Here is a 7,500-nt window from a genome sequence, read left to right on the forward strand (position 1 = left end):
GACACATGGAAGTGTGTTCAATGGGCAGTCAATGTCAGGTGATGCAATCTGCCTCCCCACTGCACAATGCCTGAAGGATCTCAACTCAAAACGTCACCTATCCGTGTTCCCCAGAGATGCTGCCTGACCCGCTGAGTTACTCCAGCACTCTGTGTCCGTTTGTGCACTGACTTGTAACCGCAGTAGTTTGCCTGAACGCCGTGCCCCAGTCCGTCTGCTCTACTCTACTCTCCTCCTCCCTCGTGCCACAGTAACGCTGAGTCCTCTCGCCCTTGCTGGTGACGGCAGCAACTCCCCACCCAGGTTCCAGAGCAGCAGCTCCACTCTCCTCTGTTGCCGTGACAACTGCTCCATTTTACGTGCCGTGAATCACTGGTGTAATTGTCAGAGAGATTACTTCATTGTAGCTGCCTGCAATGTCTGCCCCAGTGAAACTCTACGCACAGTTTCACACACCAAGGTGTCTATTAATACTTCACACTGGTGTGTGTGGTCATGGAAGGCAGCACGCCCTGTTACACACTGACACTGACAACCCCCCCACCCCACACTGACCCACACTGACCCCTCCCCACCCTACACTGACCCCCCACCCCACACTGACAACCCCCACCCCACACTGACCCACACTGACCCACACTGACCCCTCCCCACACTGACCCCCCACCCCACACTGACACCCCCACCCCACACTGACCCACACTGACCCCTCCCCACACTGACCCCCCACCCCACACTGACACCCCCACCCCTCACCCCACACTGACTCCCCACCCCACACTGACACCCCCACCCCACACTGACCCACCCCTCACCCCACACTGACCCCTCCCCACCCTACACTGGCACCCCCCCACCCCACACTGACCCACACTGACCCCTCCCCACCTCACACTGACCCCTCCCCACCTCACACTGACACCCCCACCCCACACTGACACCCCCACCCCACACTGACACCCCCACCCCACACTGACACCCCCACCCCACACTGACACCCCCACCCCACACTGACACCCCCCACCCCACACTGACCCACACTGACCCCCCACCCCACACTGCCCCCCCCACCCCACACTGACCCCCCACCCCACACTGACCCACACTGACCCCCCACCCCACACTGACACCCCCCCACCCCACACTGACCCCCACTAACCCCCCACCCCACACTGACCCCCCCACCCCACACTGACCCACACTGACCCCCCCCCACCCCACACTGACCCCCCACCCCACACTGACCCACACTGACCCCCCCCCACCCCACACTGACCCCCCACCCCACACTGACCCACACTGACCCCCCCACCCCACACTGACCCACACTGACCCCCCCACCCCACACTGACCACTACTACACCAGGCCTATCCCACCCCCGTCTGTGTGGAGTTTGCACGTTCTCCCCGTGACCACGTGGGTTTTCTCCGGGTGCTCCGGTTTCCTCCCACATCCCAAAGACGTGCGTGTTTGTGTGTTCATCAGCCTCTGTAAATTGCCCCTGGAGTGGTGGATGGAACTTGTGAATGGGCGATCGCTGGTCGGCCTGGACTCGGTGGGCCGAAGGGCCTGTTTCCACGCTGTATCCCTAAACGAATCTAAGTTAAAGGAAGCCATCTCTCTGCCCTCAACGTCTGCCAGGGATGGGCCATTGGCAAACTCTGTCCACAGCCCCCACCAGGGTTAGTGCCCAGATGCTTTTTAAACCAAAATTAATCTTAATCAACTATTTACAAAAGTGATATGTGCAGTACAGAAATACAAACAAACCCACCACCATAATACAAAATAAAGCAAATATTCTTAAACACTGAATATTAAATTGTTATTTCCCCATCCGTATTGAGAATACCTTCGGCCCACCTCTGCCTCCGCTCGTCACCAAACCTCCCGCCCAGCGGTCCCGGAAAGTGCCCGTTGTTGGAGGGTGAGGTTGTAGACTGACCCCCGTGCAGTGATACACCCTCAGCACAGCAGTGCAGGGAGACCAGATGGTTACAGGGCAATGCTGCCAGTCTGCCTACATGGTCGGCAGGGGGCAAGACGGGCCAAAGGGCCTGTTTCCAAGCTGTCAGCTCAATGAGTGTGACTCTGAGGGAGAGGGAGAGGCAGAGAGATGAGCAGAGTGGCCATCTCTGTTGTGCACGATGAGGCGTGTCTGATGCTCAATGATAATGGCAGCAAATGGAATTATACCCATGTAGGGCAAGTCAAGTCAAGTCAATTTTATTTGTATAGCACATTTAAAAACAACCCACTAAGGAAAAAAATGAAACATACAGTAGCACGCATACAGTTCACAGCGCCTCCTCAATGAGCCTCAAACGCTAGGGAGTAGAAATAGGTTTTGAGCCTGGACTTAAAGGAGTCGATGGAGGGGGCAGTTCTGATGGGGAGAGGGATGCTGTTCCACAGTCTAGGAGCTGCAACCGCAAAAGCGCGGTCACCCCTGAGCTTAAGCCTAGACCGCGGGATAGTGAGTAGCCCCAAGTCGGCCGACCTGAGGGACCTGGAGTTAGAGAGGGGGGTTAGAAGATTTTTGATGTAGGGGGGGGAATGTCCATTTAGGGCTTTATACGTGAATAGGAGGAGCTTGAAGTTGATTCTGTACCGTACAGGGAGCCAGTGGAGAGAGGCCAGAATCGGGGTGATGTGGTCCCTTTTACGGGTACCCGTCAGGAGTCTCGCTGCGGCGTTTTGGACCAGTTGCAGGCGGGACAGGGAAGATTGGCTGATCCCAGTGTATAGGGAGTTGCAGTAGTCTAGGCGGGAGGAAATGAAAGCGTGAATGATTTTTTCTGTGTCGTCGAATTGGAGGAAAGGTTTGATTTTAGCTATGGTTCGAAGTTGGAAGAAGCTGGCTTTTACCACAGCGTTGACTTGCTTATCAAATTTTAACGCAGAGTCAAATATCATGCCGAGGTTTTTGACATGCGGTTTGACTAGGCAGGATAGGCTTCCAAGACAGTCATTCGTTAGGTTCTATTGTCATCTCCAGCTGGGGTGGGAGAGGCACGTTGTGGTCTCGTCACTGAGGACGTGACCAGAGGGGGAAGGTAGGACTAGCCAAGGCCAGGATCAGAGCCAAGAGTGATTATTGCCAAATGAAAGGGAACAATGAAATTGCCCTGAATGTCTGAAGAAAGTCTCGACCTGAAACGTCACCCATTCCTTCTCTCCAGAGATGCTGCCTGTCCCGCTGAGTTACTCCAGCACTTTGTGTCTATCTTTGGTGTAAACTAGCATCTGCAGTTACTTTCTACGCAATTAAATTCTTACTTGCAGCAGCACAACAGATATATAAAGATAGTATTCTGTAAAACATACTAAACAAAAAAGGAGTTTGAGATACATATATTTTTTAATATCTATATTTATATATATATATACACACACACACTATATATATATATATATATAGGAAGTAACTGCAGATGCTGGTTTACACCAAAGAAAGACATAAAATGCTGGAGTAACTCAGCGGGACAGGCAGCATCTCTGGATAGAATGAATGGGTGGTGCTTCGGGTCAAGACCCTTCTTCAGACCCCCATCATAGAGGAGGGGCTGGGTGGAGCAGGGTGAGGTGGGCGGGGCAAAGCAGGGTGGGGTGGGTTGGGGTGGGGGTGGAGTGTTGGGGGTGGGGGTGGGTTGAGGGTGGGGGTGGGGTGTTGGGGGTGTTTGTGGGGTGGGGTGGGGTGTTGTGGTGGGGGTGGGGTGTTGGGGGTGGGGGTGAGAGTGGGGGTGGGTTGAGGGTGGGGGTGGGGTGGGGAGTGGGGTGGGTTGAGGGTGGGGGTGGGAGTGGGTTGAGGGTGGGGTGGGGGTGGGAGGCGCAGTTGTGTGGGGTGGGGGAGTTGGGTTGGGGGGGTGGTGTTGGGGGTGGGGTGTTGGGGTGGGGGTGGGGTGTTGGGAGTGGGGGGTGGGGTGTTGGGGTGGGGGTGGGGGTGGGGGTGGGGTGTTGGGGGTGAGGGTGGGGGTGGGGGTGGGGGTGGGGTGTTGGGGGTGGGGGTGGGGTGGGGGTGGGGGTGGGGTGTTGGGAGTGGGGGGTGGGGTGTTGGGGGTGAGGGTGGGGGTGGGGTGTTGGGGGTGGGGTTGGGTTGGGCGCAGTTGTGTGAGGTGGAGCGTGAGAGGCCAATGTAGCTGATCCAGTCCCAGGTTCCCGGCTGATCATTGTGTCTTGTTCCCTTCCAGTATATGTTCGCTCGTCACTGTCAGGAGACAGGGCCATCTCTTGGGAGCCAGAGATACCGGCGGTTGGCCAAGATTCAGTGCAGGTCAGTCAGACTCGCACCCTCCTGTGCGCTCGGGGACCACTGGTCTCTGTCATTGCCGGGACCACCGTGGGCAGTGTGAGTTGGTGCAGAACGTTGCAGGCACTGAGCTTGAGGCTTGTGGATCATTCTGTTGGTCAACTGTGCCTGCGTTTGATCAGTAATTCAAGGTCGAGCCATCGCAGGCGGGGAAGTAGATGTCTGTGTGTCATTGGTTTGGAGAAAGCTCTTCAGTGTTTGAGGTGGATTTATCGATGGCAGTCCTGGCCTAGCTTCTATCTCATTGGAGACCCTCGGTCTATCTTTAATCAGACTTTCCTGGACTTGATCTTATACTAAATGTTATTTGCTTTATTCTGCATCTGTACACTGTTGATGACACAAGTGTAATCATGCAAAGTATGTTTCACTGACTGGATAGAACGCAACACAAAGGCTTTCTACTGTACCTCGGTACACGTGACAATGATAAACAGAACTAATGACTGGGTGGACATAAACTCGCTGGAGTTCAGAAGCAAGAGGGGGGATCTAAGTGAAACTTACTGAATAGTGAAAGGCCTGGAAAGAGTGGATGTGGAGAGGATGTTTCCCGTATTGGGAGAGTCTAGGACTAGAGGTCACAGCCTAAGAATTAAAGGACGTTCCCTCAGGAAGGTCGATGAGGAGGATTTTTTTCAGTCAGAGGGTGGTGAGTGGGGGTGGGGTGGGGGTGGGGTGTTGGGGGTGTGGGTGGGGTGGGGGTGGGGGTGGGGTGTTGGGGGTGTGGGTGGGGTGGGGTGATGGGGGTGGGGGTGAGGTGTGGGTGGTGTGGGGTGGTGGGGTGGGGTGTTGGGGGTGTGGGGTGATGGGGGTGGGGGTGGGGTGTGGGTGGGGTGGGGTGTTGGGGGTGGGGTGTTGGGGGTGTGGGTGGGGTGGGGTGTTGGGGGTGGGGTGATGGAGGTGGGGGTGGGGTGTTGGGGGTGTGGGTGGGGTGGGGTGTGGGTGGGGTGGTGGGGGTGGGGTGTTGGGGGTGGGGTGGGGGTGGGGGTGGGGGTGGGGTGTTGGGGGTGGGGGTGGGGTGTTGGGGGTGGGGTGGGATTCATTGCCACAGACGGCTGTGGAGCCCAAGGCAGTAGATATTTTTAAGACAGAGATAGAAAGATTCTGGATTGGTACAGTTGTCAGGGGTTACGGGGAGAAGGCAGGAGAGTGGGGTTAGGAGGGAGAGATAGATCGTCCATGATTGAATGGCGGAGTAGACTTGATGGGCCGAATGGCCTAATTCTGCTCCTATCCCTTATGACCCTATGACCTCTCCCCGGGCCTGTCTGTCCCCATGTCAGCAGAAGCTGCTCCCTGTCATCTGGGGAGGGGGTGGTGATGGGATACTGTGCTCAATGGGTCTGACCCAGGACTGTAACAGTGCATCAGAAATACAAGTCTCTGTTTTACTTGAAAGAACAAAATCTTGTGCCGAGCTGACCTCCCCTGATCTCATTTGTAAAAGGATTTGCAGGAGCGTTGCTGAACCAGAGGATATTTCTGACACGTTGCGGCATTCTCTGGCCTTGCATGCCCTCGAGCTTTTATTGAATAAAGGCGTCTTTTTGAAAGACCAATTGTACATGTTGGTAAAGCTGCCTGAGCGAGCATCTCCCAGCTACAGCCACCTCACCAGGGCAGCTACAGAGACCGCTCGTGTGGAGTATTGTGTACAGTTCTGGTCGCACCTCATTACAGGAAGGATGGGGAGGCTTTGGAGAGGGTGCAGGGGAGATTGACCAGGAAGTTGCCTGGATTAGAGGGTTGCCGGGATAATGGGAGGTAGAGGGGAAACTTGATAGATGTGTATACTGTAAATCTTGAGCAGCCTAGAGAGGGTAGACAGTCAGAACCTTTTCCCAAGGTGAAAATGTCAAAGACTGGAGGACATTGCTTTAAGGTGAGAGGGGCAAAGTTTAAACATGTGGGACGTTTTGTGTAGAGGGTGCCAGGAGAGTTTAAGAGACTATTCGATACACACTAGGATATGCAGGCAGAGGTTAGTTTAACGTGGCATCACGTTTGGCACAGACATTGTGGGCCGAAGGGCCTGTCCCTGTGCTGTACTGTTCCATGGTCTATGTGTTTACATCTGGACACCAGATGAGAAGGTTTTCACCAGGAACAAGAAGTGCAAAGAGAACGATACCAGACTATAGAATGCAGCCACAGAGAAAGTGCAGGTAAAAAAGTGCAATGAGGTTGGTTGAGAGATTGGGACCACACCGTAGTTAATGAGAGACCATTCAGTAGAATGGAAACAGCGGGGAAGAGGCTGTTGCTGAATCTGGTGGTGTGTGCTTTCAAGCTTCTGTATCTACTGTCTGATTGAGGGGAGAAGAGGGAGTGAGGGGTGTGAGGGGTCCTTGATGATGTTGTCTGCCCTCCCGAGGCAGCGTGGTGTAGATGGGGTGGATGGTGGGGGTTGAGGGGAGGCTGGCCTGTGTGATGGACTCGGCTACATCTTGCTGTGTTCCTGCTCTGTACTGTTCTGTGTGACTGTCTTCACCCAGAGGCTGGTGTCAGTGCGGTCGGTGTAGGGGCAGGTCCTTGGGCAACCCATCATTACCACAGTGCACACACACGCAAAGAAATATCATCATACGTACACACACACACGCACATACCTCGCACACGCACACACACATACCTCACACACACGCACATACCTCGCACGCACACGCACATACCTCACACACATGCACACACACACGCAGACACAGACGCACACACGCGCACACGCAGACACACATAGACATATGCGCACAAACACACATACCTTACACACACAAAATGACACAGTGGTGCAGTGGTAGAGTTGCTGCCTCACAGCACCAGAGACCCAGGTTCAATCCTGACTACGGATGCTGTCTGTACAGAGTTTGTACGTTCTCCCTGTGTGTATGTGTGTGGGGTGTGTGGGGTGTGTGTGTGTGTGGGGTGTGTGTGTGTGTGTGTGTGTGTGTGGGGTGTGTGTGTGTGGGGGTGGGTGCTGTACACGGACACTCCGTTTCTGCGGTACTCCAGTTCTGTTTATTCTGAGACAGCGGCGAATCAATGTGTGTCACAAGACCATTGATTCCCGTCCTAATGAGCCCACAAGGCTGATTCCACCAAAGCAGCTAATCAGGTCCAGCCCAGCAGCCCACGTTACACACTGACTGGTGGCACAGAGTGACGGAGTAACTCAGCGGGTCGGGCAGCA

At 54.9% G+C, this 7,500-nt stretch overlaps 1 long non-coding RNA gene across 3 annotated transcripts in view; it reads left to right on the forward strand.

The window, feature by feature from the left end:
- The window catches only part of LOC144610949 (uncharacterized), a 218,034-nt gene extending 213,755 nt beyond the window's left edge, over positions 1–4,279 (forward strand). For all 3 annotated transcript variants that reach the window (XR_013549463.1, XR_013549462.1, XR_013549461.1), the window contains one exon: positions 4,192–4,279. This is a non-coding gene — a long non-coding RNA (uncharacterized LOC144610949). The remainder of the gene's footprint in view (positions 1–4,191) is intronic.
- Positions 4,280–7,500: the final 3,221 nt, after the last annotated feature.

The sequence above is a fragment of the Rhinoraja longicauda genome, chromosome 38, assembly GCF_053455715.1.
Source record: "Rhinoraja longicauda isolate Sanriku21f chromosome 38, sRhiLon1.1, whole genome shotgun sequence".
Taxonomy (NCBI): Eukaryota; Metazoa; Chordata; class Chondrichthyes; order Rajiformes; family Arhynchobatidae; genus Rhinoraja; species Rhinoraja longicauda.